Source organism: Triturus cristatus, chromosome 1_1 (assembly GCF_964204655.1).
Source record: "Triturus cristatus chromosome 1_1, aTriCri1.1, whole genome shotgun sequence".
Taxonomy (NCBI): Eukaryota; Metazoa; Chordata; class Amphibia; order Caudata; family Salamandridae; genus Triturus; species Triturus cristatus.
In genome coordinates, this window is record NC_140579.1 from 307,188,921 (window position 1) to 307,213,282 (window position 24,362).

Here is a 24,362-nt window from a genome sequence, read left to right on the forward strand (position 1 = left end):
TGCTTGATGAAGTTGAATCTAAAATTTTGGGGTAGACCATGATGGAGCACGGGCCGGCTACGGATTCGTACAGACCCTCGTTACAGTATCTGGGAAACTATGACAAAAGAAAGACGTTCTGAGGCACTGGGTAGGTGAGGCATCGCTGAGTCCAGTGCGGTGTCAGTTTGTTACTGTCAGTGCAGGTTTTTGGCACATTAGTGCTCAGGGCAGTAGATTGCATGACGGAAGTGAGGCATCACTGAAGCGAGGTTTCCGTTCCTTGAGGTGATGCAAAGTCGATGAGCCGGTGATACATGGGATGCTGCAAGGAACAGGTACGGTGATGCCGGAGGGGGGGGGGGGGTGTTGAAGAAGCATTGAAGGTCAAACCACGAGGCGTCGAATTTGTGGTGCCGAGGTCACACCACGGGGCCATAGGTGCTGCAGCAGAGTCGGAGTCAGGTGTCACGGAGTTTGGTGATGCGTTACTTTGGGCTCACATTGTGGTGGCTCTTCAGAGACATTGTGGGGCCATCGGGCCTGCTTTGCAAGTCACTGTTGTTGTGTTCAGCGGGTACTACAGCTCCGGTTCAGGCAGTGGCGCAGTGCTGAAGTGCGGCGCTGATTCCGAAGAGGCTGTCAAAGTCGATATGTTTTTCTTTTTTTAGCACAGCAACTCACTTCCAAGGGCCCAGGAAATGGATGTGGCACCACTTGGGAGAGTTGGTCTCTCAGCAGAAAATCCCAGGTGCTGCATGTGAAGTCTTTGATGGCCCGGAGACTTCCGACAGGAGGCAAATGCAGCTCATGCCCTTAGAGCACCTTAGAAAGCAGGATGCAGAGAGCAAAGTTAAGTCCTCTCACTCCCAAGACAGAAGCAGCAGGCAGTGGGCCAGCACAGCAGAGTAGGCAGGAAAGTAGGAGTCCCTCCTGGCAGCCCTACCGCTCTTCTTCGTGGCAGAATGGTTCCGAGTATATGGTGTCAGAGGTCCAGTACTTATACCCATTTTAGCCTTTGAAATAGGGAGACTTTAAAGAAAGGTCTTTGTAGTGCATAAGACTCTGCCCTTCCTGGTCGCGGTTTCAATCACACTACAAGGGGGGTAGGCAGCTCTTTGTGAGGGGACAGGTGCAAGTGTCAACTCCTCCTACCACTCTAGCTCAGGAAGATCCATCAGCCTGGTGATTGACCATCAGGATATGCAGGGCACACCTCAACTTCCTTTGTGTGTGACTGTTTAGAGTGAATACACTCAGCCCAACTGTCATCCAACCCAGACATGTATTCTAAGGACAGGCAGAGACACTGAATGGTTAAGTAACAAAATACCAACTTTAAAAAAAGTGGCATTTTCAGACCAGCAATTTAAAAAACAACTTTACTAGCAGATGTGTTTTTGAATTGTAAGTCCAGAGACACCAAACTCCCGTGCTCTCCATGCCACTGGAGTCAAGCTATCCTGGCTGATTAGGGCTGAAAACGGAATCGGTGCTAGGATGCTTGTTTCCAGTCCAGGGAGGACCTGGCCTGGCAGTTCGGGCTGGACTATTCCCATTGGGTGCAGGGCAAGACTGATTTGCATATGGCTGGGTCCAAACTGGAATGGCATGGTGAGCAAAACAAGATGGATTAATGCCCAGATCTCTGTACTGGGGTGAATGTATGACATTGTTCTGCATTCTGTCCATCAATTGTTGTTTTTTCATTTGACACCCCGAGTGGGACGGGTATGCCCAGACGTGGGTCTCGTGCCCTCTATGCCACTGGAGTCAAGCAATCCTGGCTGATGAGGGATGAAAGCCCGAAACCGGTCCTAGGATGATTGTTTCTAGTCCAGGGAGGACCTGGCCTGGCAGTTCGGGCTGGAATGTCCCAATTGGGCGCAGGGTCAAGAATGATTTACATATGGCTGGGTCCAAACTGTAATGGCATGGTGAGCAAAAAAACAATGGATTAAGGCCCAGATCTCTGTACTGGGGTGAATGTATGGCATTGTTCTGCATTCTGTCCATCAATTGTTGTTTTTGCATTTGTCACCCCGAGTGGGACGCGTATGCCCAGACGTGGGTCCCGTGCTCTCCATGCCACTGGAGTCAAGCTATCCTGGCTGATGAGGGCTGAAAGCCCGAAACCGGTCCTAGGATGCTTGTTTCCAGCCCAGGGAGGACCTGTCCTGGCAGTTCGGGCTGGACTGTTCCCATTGGGCGCAGGGTCAAGACTGATTTGCATATGGCTGGGTCCCAACTGATATGGCATGGTGAGCAAAAAAACGATAGATTAAGGCCCAGATCTCTGTACTGGGGTGAATGTATGACATTGTTCTGCATTCTGTCCATCAATTGTTGTTTTTGCATTTGTCACCCCGAGTGGGACGGGTATGGCCAGACGTGGGTCCCGTGCTCTCCATGCCACTGGAGTCAAGCTATCCTGGCTGATGAGGGCTGAAAGCCCGAAACCGGTCCTCGGATGCTTGTTTCCAGTCCAGGGAGGACCTGGCCTGGCAGTTCGAGCTGGACTATTCCCATTGGGCACAGGGTCAAGACTAATTTGCACATGGCTGGGTCCAAACTGGATTGGCATGGTGAGCAAAAAAACGATGGATTAAGGCCCAGATCTCTGTACTGGGGTGAATGTATGCCATTGTTCTGCATGCTGTCCATCAATTGTTGTTTAGCATTTGTCACCCCGAGTGGGACGGGTATGCCCAGACGTGGGTCCCATGCTCTCCATGCCACTGGAATTAAGCTATCCTGGCTGATGAGGGCTGAAAGCCCGAAACTGGTCCTAGGATGGTTGTTTCCAGTCCAGGAAGGACCAGGCCTGGCAGTTCGGGCTGGACTGTTCCCATTGGGCGCAGGGTCAAGACTGATTTGCATATGGCTGGGTCCAACCTGGAATGACATGGTGAGCAGAAAAACGATGGATTAATGCCCAGATCTCTGTACTCGGGTGAATGTATGACATTGTTCGGCATTCTGTCCATCAATTGTTGTTTTTGCAACTTTAATAAAGTGGCATTTTCAGACCAGCAATTTAAAAACCAACTTCACTGGCAGATGTGTTTTTGAATTGTGAGTCCAGACACCAAACTCAATTTTTCTATCTGTTCCCAATCTGAAGATACACTTGTAAAGTGTTAAAAGGCAGCTCCAATGCTAACCTAATGGAAAGAGAGACCTTACTCAGATGACATGTAAAGCTTAAAACCACAGCCCTACCTTTTAAATACACTGCACCCTGGTCATGGGTCTACGTAGGGCCTACCTTAGAGGTACCTTACATGCTATTAATATGAATATAATAAAACGAATCATAATATGTGGTTCTCATATGATTCTTTTTATTATAGTTACCCCCGAGGAAGGGTAGTTTGCACGAAATGCATTAGTATATATCTACGTTGCATTATAAGGAATGGTGAATCTCCAGGTGTTCTGGAGCAAAGACTGGACAGGCACTCATTGAACTGGTAGTGAAAATATGGGAATATGACAATCTATGGTTAAGACAGGATTACTTCTTGGAATAAACTGGATTGCAAATGGAAGAAATACTCTAGATTTTATTGGATTGGATTGTGAATTTTTATTTGCCAGCTGTGCATCCTGGGCTTGGGGGGTGGCCTGATGAGTCTCCAGTTTTTTTTTTCTAATTTAACTCATACAAACGTAGTGCGCTCCAGGGTTGCGTGCCAAAATACCGCGTTTTGAGCAATCATAGAACTTTATTGAAGACTATTGTAATTTGGAGTGCATTCTACCCTTTTGACATATAAGTAGGTGTACTTACCAAGTCGAAATGGGAGCTTAAAACTGTGCACACAAGCTGTGCAGTGGCAGGCCTGAGACAGGTTTGAATCCTACTTATGTAGGTGTCACAATCAATGCTCACTAGTAACATTTGATTTACAGTCCCTGGGAAACACAGTGCAGTGTATCAGGTACTTATTAGTAAATCAAATATGGAGAAAACAAATATAATTACATTTTAGACCCAGAGCACATGCACTTTAGCACTGGTCAGCAGTGGTAAAGTGCCCAGAGACCTAAAACCAGCAAAAACGAAGTTCAGCACACAGTCAAAAACAGGAGGCCAGAAGCAAAAAGATAGGGGAAACCACGCTAAACAATGCCAGGTCTAACAGGACACAAGCTGCCTTGGTTGGGGAGTCAGATGTGGGATAGCTACCAATGGAGGACCTTGGTCTGGAGCAGAAGAATATTTGCACATCAACTGTCTGTAGCTCCTAGCAGGCTCATTCGCAGTCAAGAGCCTAGTTTCGACCAAGGCGTCCTGTTCCATTCTTCTGAAAATGGACAACGTGTGGGCGGTGAGATACATCAAGCATCTGGGAGACGCACGTTCCAAAGTCTTGGCCAATCTGGCCAAAGACTTTTGGCATTATTGCTGGCTCCACAATATTTTAGTGATGGCGGAATATTCTTCTGGGAAGGCTGAATCCGATAGTGGACTGGCAGTCTAGACACCTGAAGGACTCAATTGCCTGGCAGTTGGATCCATCTCTCTTCCTAGACCTGATGAATAAGTGGGGACCGTGCCAGAGTGACCTGTTTGCCTCACACCTGGACCATCAGCTTCCACGTTCCATCAGCCTGCTCCCAGATCCTCTGGTGGAAGCCACAGATGCATTTCTGCAGGATTGGAGTCAAATCAAAGAATATGCTTCTCCCTCCTTTTGGACAATCAGCAGGAAAACTGCCAGGCCAGATGACAACAAGAGGATATGGTACTGGTGACACCACTTTGGAGATCTCAAGTCTGGTACCCAGTTCTTCTGGAACTTTCTATAAATTCTCCAATTCCTCTTCCCCAGACACCAAATCTGTTGGAGGATGCTTACAGCAACTTGCACCACTTGCTACTGGCAGAAACTCTCCAACTAATGGCATGGCATATTACAGGTCATGCACGGTGTATGTGAAGGAGTCTGGATGCCATGGGGTCAGATGTAGTAGTGATAGTTAACTTTTTGTCAGTGTTGGCAGAGAAGGGTCTAGCCTATAGGACCATCAATGCTTGCCGTTCAGCCATTTCAGTGGGCTACTATCCTTTTCAGGATATCCCAGCAGGCGAACACCCCCTAGTTTCTAGGGTGATGAGCAGTATCAGATTATCACAACCTCCAGTCCCCAGGTATTCTTTGTTGTGGGACAATAATGCTGTATTGAGAGTCTTGGACCATGAACCCGATACTAGAGTGGGTCATTATCCAGCTTTCCTTCAACATCCAAACGTTATGTGTGGTAAGATGCCTAAGGGCGTGTGCATAAATGATAGAGGAGCTTTGCCCTCTGGGAACTTCTCAGCTACTTATTTCTATGAAGAAACCATTTAAAGTTGTCTCATTCCCAAATATAGCGGGATGGGTGAAGTGGGTGATGCAAGAAGCAGATATTGACAATTGGAAATTTGGAGCTCATTCCACCAGAGGAGTCATGGCCCCCAAAGCCTTCCATTTAGGGGGCCACTTGGAGGACATCCTGAATGTGGCAGATTGGTGCTCAGACTCCATATTTAAGAAACTCTATTTCAAGCCTGTCTTGAATGTTGTCTCGTTGGTGGTTAATAAGCTTTAAACTTGTACAATTTGAGCCTCCGTTCTGACATAGAAAGTAAAAGTTCCAAGCTAACATGAAGGAAAGTTTCAATTCTGTAAGGACAGATAGGTGAGTTTTGTCCCTCCATTGCAATACTACTGTATCTCCACTCACCCACCCACCCAAATAGTGTCACAGATACTCCGTGAGGATGAGTACAATCTGCATACTTTATTCTTGTATTGTATCCTAAGTTATAGCATAATGCGGATTGACACTGTATAGTGTGCAGTTGTTTTGGATATTTTCAGGACTCCAAAATTTACAGATGGGTTTTGCTCTTTACTCCATAAACAATGAACAGAATCAAGAATGTTGATAACAGTCAGATGGCATAACACTTTGCACAATGAAAGAGGAAATGCTTTTCCTTGATGAGGTCTTTATGCTGGACGATGCATAACCGTTGCCTTTGTGTACTTAATAGAATTGAAACTCTCCTTCATGTTAGCTAGGAAATTTTACATTTTCAGTTACTACGTTTTCATTGTGCTGCAACAGTTCTTTTTAACCTTTAGAAACAGGCAGACGCGGTGGGACGAGGCAGGTTGCTCCTGCTCTGCTGCCTGCAACGTCTGCAGATAGCAATGGTAGTGATGCTCCTCTTGCTTAAGCAGACATTGGTAAAACACATGTATGTAAGCAATGTTTCCATCCAATTTAGCCTATTCAGCAGGTTCTCTCTTCTCTTTTGCAGGCAGCAGTTGGGCCATCTGCTGCTCTCCCTACTGCTTGTTCTCTTCTGATGGACGATAAAGGGCTATTGTAGTGCCAAATATGATGAGAAATGGGTTAAGCACAATGGTTAAGTCACACTCTCACAATCCTGCTGTTTGAGTTAACTGCCTCACTTTGGTGTCCCCTTTCCAAGATAGCTGCACAGCCCAGAAGTGTTGTTTCTATGTGGGTACTTCTATCTCTCTAAAGGCCCCATTCTGTGACATTTCCTTCCCGGATGCTCATTCTGTTTGTCCTACCACTGATTATTTTTTGTGTACCAATATTACTCTCGAATTGCCTCTGTCCCTGCAATAGTACCTACCTGTCTTGCTGCTTTGCTAAACAATGCAGCACTTGTGACACAAAAAAGAATCCACATGCACTTCATCCATATTATGGGCTTTCTTGGTCACTGAGCAACCCTAGTGACTCAATGAGAGCCAACGTGCCTAACTTACATCAGTCGCACAAACCAATGGTAGTATTTTGTCATGGGAACTGAAGAAATTGTGATTTTTTATTTTGTAAATGTTTTCCCGCTTCACTTATTTTACAAATGATGCATTCTGGCTGTGATTCTTTTCTCACATCATGTCGTCATCACAATATCTCATACCTTCATGGAAATGCATATTTCTCTGACAGTCAACAGTCTGCAAGTGAACTGAGTGTGCTTTCCAATGGTAGTTGTGTCATGTGCAGAAAATACCAAGTAATGTTGTCTAATTTACATTGGCTATATTGTGAAAATTGTATATTTATGGTTCTCTAGCCCAATTCAAATCTCACACACATTGGGTAACATTAACAAATGGGGGTAGGTGTTGCAAATTTACTATTCTAAACCCGGTCCCTCAAATATTGAGGAATGTGGAATCAGTGTATGGCCTCTACTATAGGTTGGAGCTTTTTAGACCAAAGGCTGTAGCTTTGACACAATATCCTCATCCAAATCTGATTTTTTGACAAGATCCCCAACCAAGAAATTTGGGAGCATAGCCATGCATCCAATATTGTGTAGCCTCTGCAGTTTGGACTGGCCCTTAGAATTGGTAGCTTGTTTCAAGTGTCATCTCCTGGTTTATTGTCCGAGAGGGTTAAACTAGGTTATGCTGCTCAAAGTGGGGAAGAGTATATCTCGCTTCTTCTACTTTCAGTACAGCATTTAAGCCCATATTACATAAGTCATCAGTTCATTTAATTTATTTATGAAACCATGATTTATGAACCAGGGGAGATTGTGAATGAAGAAAGATATTTGGATATAGTTGCATTATTTCAATATGTATCCCTCCAACAAACGAGAGGGAGGAAGCCCATACCAATTACAGTCTTGCTCAATCCTAAGTAGTAGTGTAGCCTGGTTCCAGTTGCTTTATTGTCAGTGGTTCGTCAGTATCATTAATTAATGCTACTTTGTTTTTGCTTTTCTTAATTTGACACCCAGATATGGCCTAAAGTCATTCTATCAGTTTAAACATATGTTATAGGTTCCCTTCTGAGTGATTAATAGAGAGGGATGTCATCTTTGCACAAACACATTTTTGAGGTGGCAGGTATTCTAGGGTGAACAGGGATCGAGTCTGAGTTGAAAACATGAGCAACCACAGAATCCAGAAAAATGGCGAATAATAGCGTGTAGCAGGGGTAGCCTTGCCAGGTTCCCCATTCTATAGCCGTTCCCCTAATGCAATCTATGTTGACAAAAATACTAGTGGGGTTTTTTTGATATAGAGACATGATCAAACTGTTTAACTGGATGGGAGGCACTTTTAGAACTTTTTCAAAATAGTCAGTTCATCAGGCTGAAAAGTTCATTGTTATTGTTTAAGAAGTAATATTAATAGGTGCCATTAATATATTTAAATAATGTCAATATGTAATACACATTTAATTACAATGTTCTGTAAAATGTAATTGTATTATTCCCAGGTTAATGATCAATATTTTAAATTAGTTTACATTTATATGATACATTAATGTAAAAAACATGTAGTAACTTTATGGTTGTAAATGCAATATCAGAAAAAGTATATTTACACTTAAGTGTAATAGTAAATATTCACAAGTTCATAAACACATCATATACACATTTATATTTGCCTTTGTGAATCAGGCCCTCATTCTGTAATTTTCTAATAAAAAAGGGTTGCAATGTTTGACCAATAACAGAAGGCTTTTTCACTAATCACCCAAAACCCTTACTGAAGATTTTATTAACTTCATTTTGTATATTATGGCCCCTTGTCTGCCACACTTACAAATGGACAGTTTTTTTAACTTCTTCAAGGCCTGTTGATGAATGGCATTTTGATTTTCCAGTTCACTCTTATGCTTTGATCTTTTTTCACTAAACCTAGTTCATGAATGAAGTATGATAGAAGAGCTCTTGATGTGATATAGTTATTTTCCTTAAAATATCTTGAATGTCCCCGTATTCTGATTTCTTTCTATGCCCAGCCTGAGAAGTAAAACCTCCCCATACAAAAACTTTGAAAGCATCCCATACACCCTTAGACTACCGATACTATCATTTGCTTTGAGGATTTGCAATAACTCCAAGCAGCTGGGATCAACCAATAATAAAAAGTAAGATCTCCATCAGAAGCTCATCTCCATTTATTTGAACCTGAGCCTATCTGATTTAACAAATAATAAGGGGAAAATAAGTGAAGTCAAAAATCCACAATCCATCCTTGTTAGACAAACAAATATATATACCCTTGCCTATTGTCTTTCTTGCTACATAGATTTAGTTAGGTGAATTTGAGTGCTGTTGCAGCCAAATGTCAGTAAGGCTATAACTCTGTTGGATTGACCCAAGTGTCACACTCATTTTGTGCCTCTTTTACTAAAATATATTTTTAGTTGTATTTATTATATCTCTCTTCTGCTGTTAGTGCAACATTATAATATCCATAATTTTAAGATGCCGTATTCAGTTAACTCCAACAAAAAAGAATCCAATGGCTGTGGCAAATAGGTAATAGGAACATATTCATGTGCAATCCTGATCTTAAATTGAGATATGCAGGCACCTTCTTCACCATGATACCCCATCCTTTCCTAATAATACATGAAGCCTCCTGAACTACAGCTGGGGCATTTGATTAGTAAACATACTGCACACACTCACACATTTTAATCAGTTTGCTTCCCACTCCCACTAGGTGTGTTTCATGCACCATGTAAGTAACAGCATTTGAGTCTTAAACAATGTCATGCATTTTGACCATTTGCATTAGTTCTTTAGACTATTTACGTTGACCAAGATTGTTTCACTACCCATTTTGATACACTTTCTATATATACATGATCCTCATAAATTCAATCTTTTTGTATAAACACTTTCTTTCAAAGACCCACCCCCAGTCCAAGGGCCCTAAATCGTTAGTTCCAGTTACACAGCTATACCTGAACTGTGTTTATGCACCTAGAATCCAATTGATGGGAAGATAGCTTATTAGACAGTTTCCAGGCCATAAATTCAAAATCCTCTTTACTGCACAATTAATCACCATATTTAACAATGTTAGAATATTTATTGTGGATACAATCAATATAATTCATACTCAGCTAGAGTATTAACAGTCCTGGCCTACTTAGACTGTTAAAAGACAAGTTTCTAAATGCAGTAATCTTGGAAATATCCCAGTATTGTTCAGAAGGGCTGCCCTTTTTAGGTTACTGAGCAAGAACTGGATGAGCTCTTGTAATAGTAAAACCTCTGATGGAGCCTGTGGAATCCAGAAGTATAGACTCCATATTAAGTTTCAGAAGGAAAATCTTTACAAAATTGTTTCCTGCAATGCCTTCTGGAACCTCCAAAATGTGAAGGCTTGAACCCCCACAACAATATTCCAAGTCTTGGCTTTTCAGGTGGAATTTCCTATGTACTGCATGCATGTACGTTTTCTGTTTTGACAGCATCCTTCCAGTGCTGATATCTTGGTTCCCATGTCAGTTGCTCTTTTTTAATGTCTTTATTTCAAATTTTCTGAAATCAAAAATGAGAAAATGTGTGCCACATCATCAGTGACTTCACACATCTATCAGTCATTCATGATACCCAGTGTGTACAATTCACGCTCCTCCAGATCTTGGTCTTTTATGCAACATCTACATTTTCTAGCCCCCTGACCCCCAGTGCACCAAACCGCAGGAACAAAAGATCTCTGCTAAAGAGCCCCTCATTGGGTGCCCGTCGGGTATTGCAGCACCGACCCAACGAGGAGCAGACCCAATGATGAAGCATGACACCTAGCTGGCTGGGTATGTGAGGACTCTAGGATCCAAGTGAGGAATTCCCCTTCTGCCCCCTCCTCTGTGGGACACTCTTTTTTTTCCACTAGGAACTGATTTATCTCTCCCTTCTTGTCTCCTCACCTTGTCAGGAACTGCATACCCTTTGTTTTGATCCATATATATACATGTCTTGCTCAGAGAGACAGATGAGACCGTGACTTCCCGGCTGACACACTGACCAGGGACGCTGAGGTTCCTGCATGCAGACGCTCCAGCTAGCAGTGGTCCAACATCCCTCGTGGGGTGTCCAACTTGAGAGCAGGATGGGGTCCCATATTCTCTAATACTCAGGTAATGGGGTGGACTAGATCCTAGAGGGATTCTTGGCATAACACCTACACAGATGCTAGGTACATCTAGTTAGGGAGACATCGGAGGAGTAAGCACTTTTAGGTTGCACTCTTTATCATGTGTTTTATATACTTGTATGTATTCATGATTGTTGCAAAATGGTAGAGCTATACCATCTGTTTACTTTCTTAGTGCTGCTAATCATATATCTCTGCTTCTGTTTAATGATTGTTGCAGCTCATATATTCTACACTAGAATAACAACTGTTCAATAAATCCTTATTGAAACGCCCAGACTGTTTACTCTGTGTATCTCTGAGACAAACTAAGTGAGCACGACAGACTGAGCGAAAAGTAGTACATTGTTTCCACGATCCTGGGGGATCAGGGTTGGCATGTTCTGAGGTTGCCAAGAACTATTCTCTCCCCGATAAGAGGAGATTCTAGTGGCACTGTGAGCTAGCTGATACAAGACAGGCTAACGTATCTGGTGGGGGTGCACAGAATCAGTCTGCCACCAATCCCACAGTTTATGTTATCCAAAACGCGCAGATCCTGTATAGGGTATATGCAGACAGCCTATTTCTGAGGTGGCCAGACTATTTGCTTCAGCATTTACAGATGAATCAGAATGCCGCTGTGTCTTTTGCTAAACATTCCTTGTCAGGAATCAATTTCAGGACCCCTAAAATCTTTAAATAGGTTCCTGCACCAAAGTTTATTATTTTAAAATGTTTTTCTACTTTTTTTCAGGGCATTCTAAAACAAAGGGCTAGTTGAATGAAGGAACAGAATTCAAGCCCACCGTCCTTCCCGTTCACTTTGATCTTCCAATCAGTGGTTTCTGGCCCTTTTTTGCAGTTTTGATCCCTTCTTTACGCCTTGCTTGTGTGGCATCTATTCTTTCACTTAGAGAGAGAGAGAGAATAGTCAGCACTGCGTAAAACCCATCAACAGGTGAAATTGAATGCAAATGCAACTTCAATCAAACACACACACGCCTGTTATACCTGGCATCTTTTGGCAAGGTTTCCCCAGTCTTTGTACCTCTGACCTCCTGTTTTTAGCTGTGTGCTGGATTTCGTTTTTGCTGGCTGCAGGACTCTGGACACTTTACCACTGCTGACCAGTGCTAAAGTGCAAGTGCTCCCTGTCTTAAATGTAATGGTATTTGGTTTCTCCATGATTGGCCTATTTGATATACTCGTAAGTCCCTAGTACTGTGCACCAGGGCTGCCCAGGTCCTGTAAGTCAAGTGTTACTAATGGATTTGCAGCACTTATTGTGGAACCCACCTGTGTGGCCATGTAAGCATGCCTCAGCCCTGCCACTGCAGTGTCTGTCACAGTGTTTCACTGCCATGTCAACCTGGCAAGTACCCCCTACTTGCTTGGCCCAAATCTTCCCTTTTATTACATGTAGGGCACCTCTAAGGTAAGCCCTAAGTAGCCCTGAGGCAGGGTGCAGTGTATTTAAAAGGTAGGGCATGTGGTTTTAAGCTTTACATGTTCGTTTTTCACTACAGCAAGGGCTATATCTCCCATAGGCTAGCATTGGAGTTGCCTTGTAACAATTTATAAGTGTATCTTCCAATTGGGAGCTGATAGAAAATTGGGGTTTGGTATCTCTGGACTCACAATTTCAAAACACATCTTTTAGTGATTTTTTTTTTTTAAGAATGTTTTTATTGGCATTTTCGTGAGTTTAGTACAGATACAGTGAAGACTTCAAAAGGCAAGATTATGTTCAGTATTACATTGACATTGTTATTCAACGGCAGTAGTATATATGACAATAACAAATAGTCTTTCAGAGATGGTAACTCAATTCCCCTGTAATTCAGACCCCCTCCCCCCCCCCCCCCGCACTCCCTCTTGGTCACCCCATGGCTGTAGGAGCTCACTGCGAGTCTGCAATCAGGAGACCATAATGTTTTATCTATGATTTCCATATTTTCTGGAACAGCCACGTGCTATATACGTCGTTTTCTCCCCTGACATATACATATCCATTCCCTTCCTCCACTCATCCATTAAGGGGCTTTGTGCTGTTCCCCATTTGCGGGCCAGGTCTCGTTTGACCACCACTAGTCCCAGATTAATCAGCGTTAACTTTCTTTTGGGGAGGTCAACTTCTGTATGCATACCCAGCAAAACAAACTTGGGGTTCAGGGGTATCTTATCCTCTAGTATGTCTTCGAACTCCGTCAGTAGGTTTGGCCACTATTTCTGTATGTGTTGGCATTCCCATATCGTATGGAAATATGTATCATTGGTCATGTTGCATCTAAGGCAGTTAGGTGTGTCAGCCCTCCCCATGCGGTGCAGTTGAGCTCTATCGTAGTATATCCTATGTAAATATTTCAACTAAATCAGTCTAAGACGGGCTTTGATGACTACCTCCCCGGTGTGCATCAATGCAATTTCCCAGACCAAGTCGTCAATCTCGCCTAATTCTACCTCCCATTTCAGTGAAGTTGGTTTTTAAACTGCAGGTATGAAAATGCCACTTTTAGAAAGTTTGTATAACAAGCAACAATATCTCAACAGGTATTATTAGAGGGAAATTTTACTTTTAAAAAAAGCATGCACATAAAAGTTGCAAAAAGGGAAGGAAACAGGGAGACAATAGTAATTATAGCAGTTAAATGCAATGATTAATCTGTATTTAGGCAAAGGTAGCAAAAATAGAAAAGGGCAACATATATATAGTTTTATATAGCGCAAACTTCACCTGAAGGTAACAGAGCACTTTACATGAGCACCAGTTGGGTTACACAAGGATACATTCATTTTTGTTAGGCACGCAGAGATTAAGTGATTTGCCCAGATTTACAGGATGTTAAGCATCATTGCTGAGACTCGAACCCGGTTCCCCAGTTTTCAGGTCGACTGCCCTAGCCATTAAACCACATCCTCTCCCCAGGGATATTGCGGCACTTAGTTACATTAAGGTGCCGATTCCGATCCTGTAAAACCCGGGTACGAATGGTCGTACGGAGCGTATTCTCCGTCGGACTCGTACCCGGGAAAACCACCTTACAAACCCGCAAGTACGATTCGTACAGAAATACAATTTCCGTACGAGTCGTACAAAACACCGACCGGCTAAAAAATACCCACAATTCCGATCCTGGACATCGCGTACGTGACGTCCGGACAGAGTCAGGCAGCGTTTTACGGACCAGCAAGTACGATCCGTGCCCACGTCACTCCGCATCGCTCATTTTTTACGGCAGCCAAAAACTCCCGGGAAATTGAGGACGACGCGAAGAAGGAGCACCTGTACGCGACGGACAGCCATGGACCCTATCCTACGTGTCATCCCGGCCCTCCTAGCCTACGACCTGGTGCACAGAAACCGACGCAGACGCCGCAGAAGGTCAGAACAACACCCAGGGGCAAAGGGGGGGGGTGGGGGTCGAGGGGCAGGAAACATAACCCCCACCCAATGTAAAACATATATATCCTGCACATAAATTACCTCCATGGTCTGGTCACTTCGGGGGGCGTGTCCACCAATCCCACGTACCGCCACAACGGAAGTGGACGTGGACGCGTACCCGTCACCACTACAATGGTGGTACGGCCCATACCCACACCCCCCAGAGAGTGGGTATGGTCCGTACCACCATTGTAGTGGTGACGTAGAGCTACGCGTGGTACGGACTGTTCCCACGCTCTGAGGGCATGGGTACAGGCCGTACCACGCGTACCCCTACATCACCATTACAATGGTGGTACGGACCGTACCCACGCTCTGGGGGGCGTGGGTACGGGCCATACCACCATTGTAGTGGTGACGTAGGGGTACGCGTGGTACGGACCATACCCACACCCCCAGAGCGTGGTTACAGTCCGTACCACCATTGTAGTGGTGATGTAGGGGTACACGTGGTACGGACCGTACCCACGCCCCCCAGAGCGTGGGTACGGTCCGTACCACCATTGTAGTGGTGATGTAGGGGCACCGTGGTACGGACCGTACACACCCTATGAATGCAGGGGTATGGTCCGTCCCACCCGTACCCCTACGGCACCAGTACATTATGGATACAAGGCATACACACGCCACAAATGTCGGACTATGGCCTGGTGCAGCATATTAGCAGTAAATTTGGGGGGGGGGTGTATGCCCAGGACAGCAGTGTACTGCACCAAGGGGGGTTGGCTGCAGAGGACTCCCAGCAGTGAACAGACATATGAGGGGTGGGTGCAGTGGACTCCCAGCAGTGTCCAGACATATGAGGAGTGGGTGCATATCACTACCAGCAGTGGAGAGAGACGTAGGAGGGGTGGGTGCAGAGTATTCCCAGCAGTGGACAGACATATGAGGGGTGGCTGCAGAGGACTCCCAGCAGTGGACAGACATATGAGGGGTTGCTGCAGAGGACTCCCAGCAGTGGACAGACATATGAGGGGTGGGTGCAGAGGACTCCCAGCAGTGTCCAGACATATGAGGAGTGGGTGCATACCACTACCAGCAGTGGGCAGAGACGTATGAGGGGTGGGTGCAGAGGACTCCCAGCAGTGGACAGAGACGTATGAGGGGTGGGTGCAGAGGATTCCCAGCAGTGTCCAGACATATGAGGGGTGGGTGCAGAGGACTCCCAGCAGTGTCCAGGCATAAGAGGGGTGGGTGCAGAGGACTCCCAGCAGTGGACATACATATGAGGAGTGGGTGCATAGCACTACCAGCAGTGGACAGACATATGAGGGGTGAGTGCAGAGGACTCCCAGCAGTGTCCAGACATATGAGGAGTGGGTGCATATCACTACCAGCAGTGGACAGACATAGGAGGAGTGGGTGCAGAGGACTCCCAGCAGTGGACAGAGACTTATGAGGGGTGGGTGCAGAGGATTCCCAGCAGTGTCCAGACATATGAGGGGTGGGTGCAGAGGACTCCCAGCAGTGTCCAGACATATGAGGAGTGGGTGCATATCACTACCAGCAGTGGACAGAGATGTATGAGGGGTTGGTGCAGAGTATTTCCAGCAGTGGACAGACATATGAGGGGTGGGTGCAGAGTATTCCCAGCAGTGGACAGACATATGAGGGGTGGGTGCAGAGGACTCCCAGCAGTGGACAGAGACGTATGAGGGGTGGGTGCAGAGGATTCCCAGCAGTGTCCAGGCATATGAGGGGTGGGTGCAGAGGACTCCCAGCAGTGGACATACCTATGAGGAGTGGGTGCATAGCACTACCAGCAGTGGACAGACATATGAGGGGTGGGTGCAGAGGACTCCCAGCAGTGTCCAGACATATGAGGAGTGGGTGCATATCACTACCAGCAGTGGACAGACATATGAGGAGTGGGTGCAGAGGACTCCCAGCAGTGGACAGAGATGTATGAGGGGTGGGTGCAGAGGATTCCCAGCAGTGTCCAAACATGTGAGGGGTGGGTGCAGATGACTCCCAGCAGTGTCCAGGCATATGAGGGGTGGGTGCAGAGGACTCCCAGCAGTGGACAGAGACGTATGAGGGGTGGGTGCAGAGGATTCCCAGCAGTATCCAGACATATGAGGGGTGGGTGCAGAGGACTCCCAGCAGTGTCCAGGCATATGAGGGGTGGGTGCAGAGGACTCCCAGCAGTAGACAGAGACGTATGAGGGGTGGGTGCAGAGGACTCCCAGCAGTGTCCAGACATATGAGGGGTGGGTGCAGAGGACTCCCAGCAGTGTCCAGGCATATGAGGGGTGGGTGCAGAGGACTCCCAGCAGTGGACAGAGACGTATGAGGGGTGGGTGCAGAGGACTCCCAGCAGTGGACAGACATATGAGGAGTGGGTGCAGAGGACTCCCAGCAGTGGACAGAGACGTATGAGGGGTGGGTGCAGAGGATTCCCAGCAGTGTCCAGACATATGAGGGGTGGGTGCAGAGGACTCCCAGCAGTGTCCAGACATATGAGGAGTGGGTGCATATCACTACTAGCAGTGGACAGAGACGTATGAGGGGTTGGTGCAGAGTATTCCCAACAGTGGACATACATATGAGGAGTGGGTGCATAGCACTACCAGCAGTGGACATGGGGGTGTGTACATCATCCTCAGATGACCACAACTCCATGGGTGTATGAACGCATCCCCAATGAGCGACTATGTTGAGAGTGACATAACAACACATCACTGACAGCAGTGTCCCACTCCCATGAGGATGTATGTCTTTCCCCCACTGCATGACACACCACATGTGGGTGTGAGGACAAATAACACATGCATACCCACCCCTGGCGGATGCAGCACAATACACACACTGAGATCATGTCACAAGACTGTATAGTTCTGTTAAAGCCTACTAAACTAGGAGAGCCAAAGGGAACACACACTGTCACGCACATTCCAGGACTGATAAGAATGTACAGGTGCTGGGATAGCCACCAAGTTGTTGTCTCCCATGGAAGGAATAGGGTGGACTTCCCACAGATACAATGCCCACAATTGTGAGTCAGGTGAACAAATACCCTGCAGAACAAGTACCATATGTGTGCCAGGCTGGGAGTACACACATGCATAGTGCGGAAAAGGGACAATTTCTACATGAAGGCATGGCAACATACTCTATACACAAGTACAGTGACTACCAAGGATGGCACAGACGATGCAGCCGGAGACATTGATGAGCAGGCATGGCCACAGTTGAAGGGATCCATCACCCACAAAGGAAATGTAGACACAGGTCAGCACAACAATTGTGCAACTCCCTGCAGGGAAGATGTCAGGTGCCACAGAGGAAGGAACACTCCTTGGGACAATGTCTCCAAACGCAAAGAACATACATGACCAAACATTCTTTTCAGAGACCTTGTGATGGCACGCAGATACCAGGGTCCACCCCATGAGCAGCAGACTACAACATTTCCCAGACACCTAACACATGATCACCACCCCAACTCATGGAGCATCAGCACCAACATCAATACCTGAAAACCAATCGTGGTCAAAGGAAAAACAAAATGCTTTATTCAGCATTAAATTAAAAGGTATAAAAGGACAATATTTACAAAGGCCATAGGCCAGTCCAGATGTGAAGTCCTGGGGGGGACACATGTCCACGCGTCTCCCCGAGCTTGTCTGCACATACTATACCTCTGTTTCAGCGACTGGGGGGGCATCATGTGGGGAAGGAGCAGGCACCGCAGGGACAGTAGGGGGAAGGGTAGGTGTTGTGGGTGAAGGGACGGACGACTCCACCACAGGGGGTGGGGCAGTGCCAAATGTGGAGGTTAACGTGGCGCTGCACATGTCCGCAAGCTCGTCCAGCGTCTCCCCTGCACCCGAAGGAACCACAGGCCCCAAGGAGGGGGGGGTCGGAGGGATTGGTTGCAGCGCTACTGGGAGAGGTGGTGGACAGGGGGGGACTCAACTCCCTTACCCGTGGAGTGCCTTGCCCGTTTGCATGATGGTGAACCAGTGGGGCTGAGGCCCAGCACAGCCAAGTATGTCTCCTTCTCAGACTGTTGGGCAGGGGAGCCGAGGGGAGTGACATTGGAGGGACTGGGGAGTGAGGCATGCGGACTTGGACTGTGGCTGCGTGTCTGCCTGTGTGCCCTAGACCCAGTGGGTGTGCCTTCTTCCCCCTGAGTGTGGGTGACAGGAGGTGTGCGCTTGCCCTTCCCTGTTGGTGTGCTGCCTGTGTCTGGTGGGGTGCGTGGCTGGGAATGTCTGTGTGTGCTTGGGACAGGCATGGGAGTGGGAAGTGTGGATGGTGCAGGGGTAGGGGGGGACGAAGCGCTGCAGGAGACTCACTGCTGCCGTCAGTGACGAGTCCATGGACCTCAGCAACATCCGTTGGTCAGACATCGCTGATGACATGCCCTCCATGTACGACACCATCTGTGTCAGCAGTCTGGTGGGGCCATGGAGGACAGTCAGGATCGATGTCTGCCCAAACTGCAACTGCCGCTGAATGTCCACAGACTCGGCAGTGAGGGCAGCAGGGGAGACAGGGGCAGGGGGTGCGGTGCCTGGCATGAAGGAGACACGTTGTTGCCCTACACGGACAGAAGGGACCCGAGCAACTGGGAGGGCGGTGATGGGAATGGAGGGGCGGTGACAGTTGTAGTGCTGCTGCCAGCTGTTTGAGCAGCCTCCGCCCCCTCAGGGAGCTCAGCCTCGGACCCGTCAGCGTCGTAGTCGGTGTTGGTACTAGACAGGTCCTCCGCCTGACTCCCCTCGCCCTCCGTGCCACTTGATTCCGCCGACTCCCCAGCAGTGGTGGCACCGGTGCTCGATCCCTCCTCCTGGTCCGTGCAGGTGTCGCCCTCGGTGTCCCCCGATGATGCTGTGTGCAAGGTGAAGAGACATGAAATAATCAGTCACCTGTGTACATCTGACACATGAGTCCAAACAAAATAGGTCACAGTGCATATCAGGAAATGCATCATGAGTAACATCTAGAATACTCCGCACATATGTAAGCCATGCACTCCCCAGTTGGTTCACCCACCATGCCACCTGAAAAAATGAACATCAGGACACAACAGCAAATAACTCGATATCCAATTATACTGAAAAGCTAGTGTCTGTGAACAGTGGAGCACAGCCAGACTATGAAGGCATGCCACCTCTTGTTCACTGTGAAAGAAACAGTATTGGTGCACCCAAGGCCAAATAACAGACGCCAATGCTGAAGGTGTCCCCACACTCAGAGACCTGTGAGTACTTTGTAAACCCTAAATAAATACATTGTGATCCCTTGGGAATCACAACACTTTACACAATCGACATGTTTGGAATGTGTGAATGTGCCACTTTTGGAACAGAACACACATGTGCCTGGATAACAGAAGTCACACAAGGAGGTGCACAAAAAACTACTTTTACACAGTCATTGTATGAGCTGCCAGCCTAATGTAAATAAGACACTGTTAAGAAGAAATGTGGTATCAGGAAGTACATATACATGGCACCACGGTGGTCTGGATGACTTGACACCCGTAAGTTGGTATCAGCAACAACCGAGGACTAACCCAAATGCAACCACACTGTGGGAACATGTATATTTATAATCTCTAATCAATTTTATTACAGAACTGTGCCTTTGTTTTAAATGTGCCAGCGTGTCCCCTAAAAGTGTAAAGGTGGTTTCTTGTGCACTTCCTTGGGAGATATCTGTCATGCAGGCACATTATTGTCCTTCACAACAAAAAGTCAAGCATATAAACTATTGGGACATGTTGACAAGTGTGGTCAGTGCCAAGGTACAAGACATCTTGACTAACAACTTGAATCATGCAACCTGTCACATGGCCATCCGTACCATGATGACACAGTTGGCAACACATCTGACCCACTACCTGTCATGTGGAGTGACACACATGTCCAGACACAGGACAATGCATGAGCTAATGGCCCTGCAATTGTGTCGGAATAAGGAGCACCTGCACTGAGGAGACACTCTCATGGGAACCAAGAATGTTCACACAGATGTCAGCACAGACAGACCAAACTACGTAGCATCTGGAGCACACACCGGTGCCAAAAATTGATGAGCAGGAAACATGTCTTTTAACTTTTGCCACATGCTGCAAAGCACAAACATTACACCCTGCACAACATGCCTGGGTCACTGCACGTTGAGTGTCCGTCCAGAAAATTATCACACACAGGTCAGACCTGGCAAGGAGACATAAGCTTTGGACATGTAGGCCTTGCCTGCACAAACCCCCCCTACCTGAGACAATGTGATTGAGACATTGCAAGTAGTTACACCTCTTAATCTGGGATTACTAAAATGTGCATCAAGAACTCCTAAATGTACTCAACATCACCTCGTGAGGCTGACCACACATATTTGTGACAAACAACCATCAACAGATAGTTGTACATAGACACACAGGCACTGGCCAGTGTGAGGATGCACAAGCCTAATGGGGTCACCATGGACAGTGGACACATGTAGCACACTTTACATAAATACAAATGAGGCCATGGAACAATGCCACAGAGGCCAACCTATGCTGAACACACAGTGAATGGGCACAGTGTTTGATGCCACACATGATTCCTAGGAAAAGGTGTCTCAGGGGACTGTAGTGGGCACACTGCTCCATGGTCCTGGAATGACCTGTAACAGGAACAACCGTCCCGGCACTATGCATATCTCCCACTCATGCAAATCATGTCTGAGGCCACTACATCGGTCATGCATGCTGCAAGTCTGTTTATTTGAAACCTCACACTCCTATGTTGAGACTCAGGACAGTGCCAACAATTATGGACCCCCAAATGAGTGAACAGGACAGGGCACAGGCAAGGTACCAACACATGTCACAGACCACCCCCACCCATGATGCTGAAAGCAGTGTGCACCTTGATTAACTTGCAGCCTAGATGACCATGTGCAATAGTGATTACACACAGACCAGGGAACACATGTCAAGGAGGGGAAGGGAGGAAGAACAGCACTGGTTGACTTGGGGGAACAGGATATGCACTGCACATATAAACCCTGGCAGTGTATCCAGGTGACTGAGCACTTCCAAAAGCTGGTGACACACAACAAACACACATGTACCTACCCCCTTCCTGCTGCTGTCTCTCCTGTAACCGCCTATCCATCTCAGGGAAGACCACCGCCAGGACACGCTTCATTTGGTGGGTCAGGCGCCGGCACCCGCCGTAGGGGCGTGGTGGTGAGTCCCCCAGCAGGACCCGGGCAATCCTCCTGGTCCAGCACCGGATGTCCTGCCAGCGTTTCTTCACTTGGGGCAGGTGCCGACTGCGACCCTCCACCGTATTCACGGCCCTGACGGCCCTCTTCCAAATTCTCCCCTTCTGGTAGGCGGTTACCTGTGAGGATGACAAAGTGAGACTATATCACTACACCTGCTCCATGACACAGAGACACACATTTTAACATCTTTGATTTGTTGAACAGGGCATAGTATGCTGCCAACTAATAGCACCTTTGTCATAGGGACATTCGCCTCTGTGTAAGCGCCAATGCACTACATGGCATTGAAAGTACACAGGTGGCATGAGGGGTTCGACATACTCCCTGATCATGGCACACACTGTGCATCACAAGCAACACAAGGCTGATGGACAGCACCTCCAAGCAGTCACATGCACCAGGCCACTGACGCAACCTCAGCAGAGTACACAGACACACACAGGCACAGATCATTCACCTGCCATTGGCAACAGCAGATACAAACCTCACTCTGCACATGTGCCACTTTCCTGGTGGGTGTCACAGGCGTGGGGCTCGCCCAGCAAGTCAGACACACAGCACGGCTTACTTCTCAGATGGGTAGAGCAGTTGCCTCCTCCATGCAACTGTGGTGCAACACTCCACATAGACACTCACCCACATGACAAGGAACATTCACACACATCAATGTCCAGGGGGCGTACACATCATTTGGACACTCTCACCATAGCTCCACTCAACTCACACACATCTGTGGGTACAGTCACCTGTCACACCGGGGGGACCACTGATTCACCTCAGGACTATAGAACAAGAATGCCCAAGAGGATTAGCCACGCTGAATGTGCCATGTACCATGCAGTGAATGTCACAGTAAGCACAATGCAAGTGAGGAGTGCACACATGAACCACATCATGAGAGACATAAGCCATTCCCCCCCCCCTGGGACCCACTCTAAACAACATTGCATGTCTGTCACACCTGGACACAAATGCCAGAAGCGACAGTCACAAAAAAAGGGGCACAGTCAAAGGTAGTGGAGTCAGCACTCACCTGCTCCCCTGGTCTACCATACATGCTGGGGTACTGTGGGAGGATGACGTCCAGCAACGCCTCATTCTCTTCCTGTGTGAATGGCTGGGCCCTCTCCACAGACCTTGACATGGTGCCAGAGGAAGACAAGACAGCAGCAGTGGTGTCGACTGACATGTTGTGCAGGCAAGTGCCCTCTCATGGGTTCTGCCTGACTTATATCTGCCTTGCTGGCCTATTTCATTTACAGGAGTACAGAGTGATTGGTCAGACTCATTTGCATCCTATGTTTCCTCCAATCCCTTTAAACATACACCAGTGACAGCATTAGCATCTTTCAAATTTGCAGCAGCATGTCAAGTCAACAACCACTTTGCAACAATGTATAATGTGGCCAACTGCTTTTTCCAGCCCACATGATGGAAAAATGTTATCTTGAAACTCGGTATCCATGACAACCTGCATGCATTTAGGCCCTAATACTTGTCCCTTATGTGTCCCCATTGTAATTTTCAAATCCCCACACAGGTACGGTGCGTTTCACACGTACCCCTAGGGCACCACTACTATAGTGATACGGCCCGTACACTCGTGTGTACGGGTCATATCCCTATAGTAGTGCTGCCGTAGGTGTACACCATAGTGATATGGCCCGTACATGCGTGTGTACGGGTCATATCCCTATAGTAGTGTTGGCGTAGGTGTACGCCATAATGATACGACCCGTACACGCGCGTTTACGGGTTGTATCCCTATAGTAGTGTTGCCGTAGGTGTACGCCATAGTGATACGGCCCGTACACGCGTGTGTACGGGTCATATCCCTATAGTAGTGCTGCCGTAGGTGTACACCATAGTGATATGGCCCGTACATGCGTGTGTACGGGTCATATCCCTATAGTAGTGTTGGCGTAGGTGTACGCCATAATGATACGACCCGTACACGCGCGTTTACGGGTTGTATCCCTATAGTAGTGTTGCCGTAGGTGTACGCCATAGTGATACGGCCCGTACACGCGCGTGTACGGGTCGTATCCCTATAGTAGTGTTGGCGAAGGTGTACGACATAGTGATACGACCCGTACATGCGCGTGTACGGGTCGTATCCCTATAGTAGTGATGGCATAGGTGTATGCCATAGTGATACGACCCGTACACGCGCGTGTACGGGTCATATCCCTATAGTAGTGTTGCCGTAGGTGTACGCCATAGTGATACGACCCATACACGCGTGTGTAGGGGTCGTATCCCTATAGTAGTGTTGGCGTAGATGTACGCCATAGTAATACGACCCGTACACACGCGTGTACGGGCCGTATCACTATGGCGTACACCTACGGCAACACTACTATGGGGATAGGACCAGTGTGTACACGTACGTGTACGACCAATGTGTACACCTAGGTGTACACACTGGTCATACACGTACGTGTACTACCGTAGTACACGTACGTGTACACACTGGTCATACACATACGTGTGTACGGTCCGTACACACACGCGTACTCCTACCCAAACCCAATATAGTGATATGACCGTACACACGCCCTCAGAGCGTGTGTACGGTGCGTTTCACAGCTTACACTGGTGATAGGAGGCGCACACGAAAGGAATGGAGGTGTCAGACTCGCACAAGGCTGTACATCAAGTCATTGTCAGTGGAGTCCTTCATGTGCAGGGCCTAGGTGTGTCAGGCAGTGATGTGGCACATGTCTCCTCATGTTTTAGCACAATAGATGTGTGGTGACCTGTGTACACAT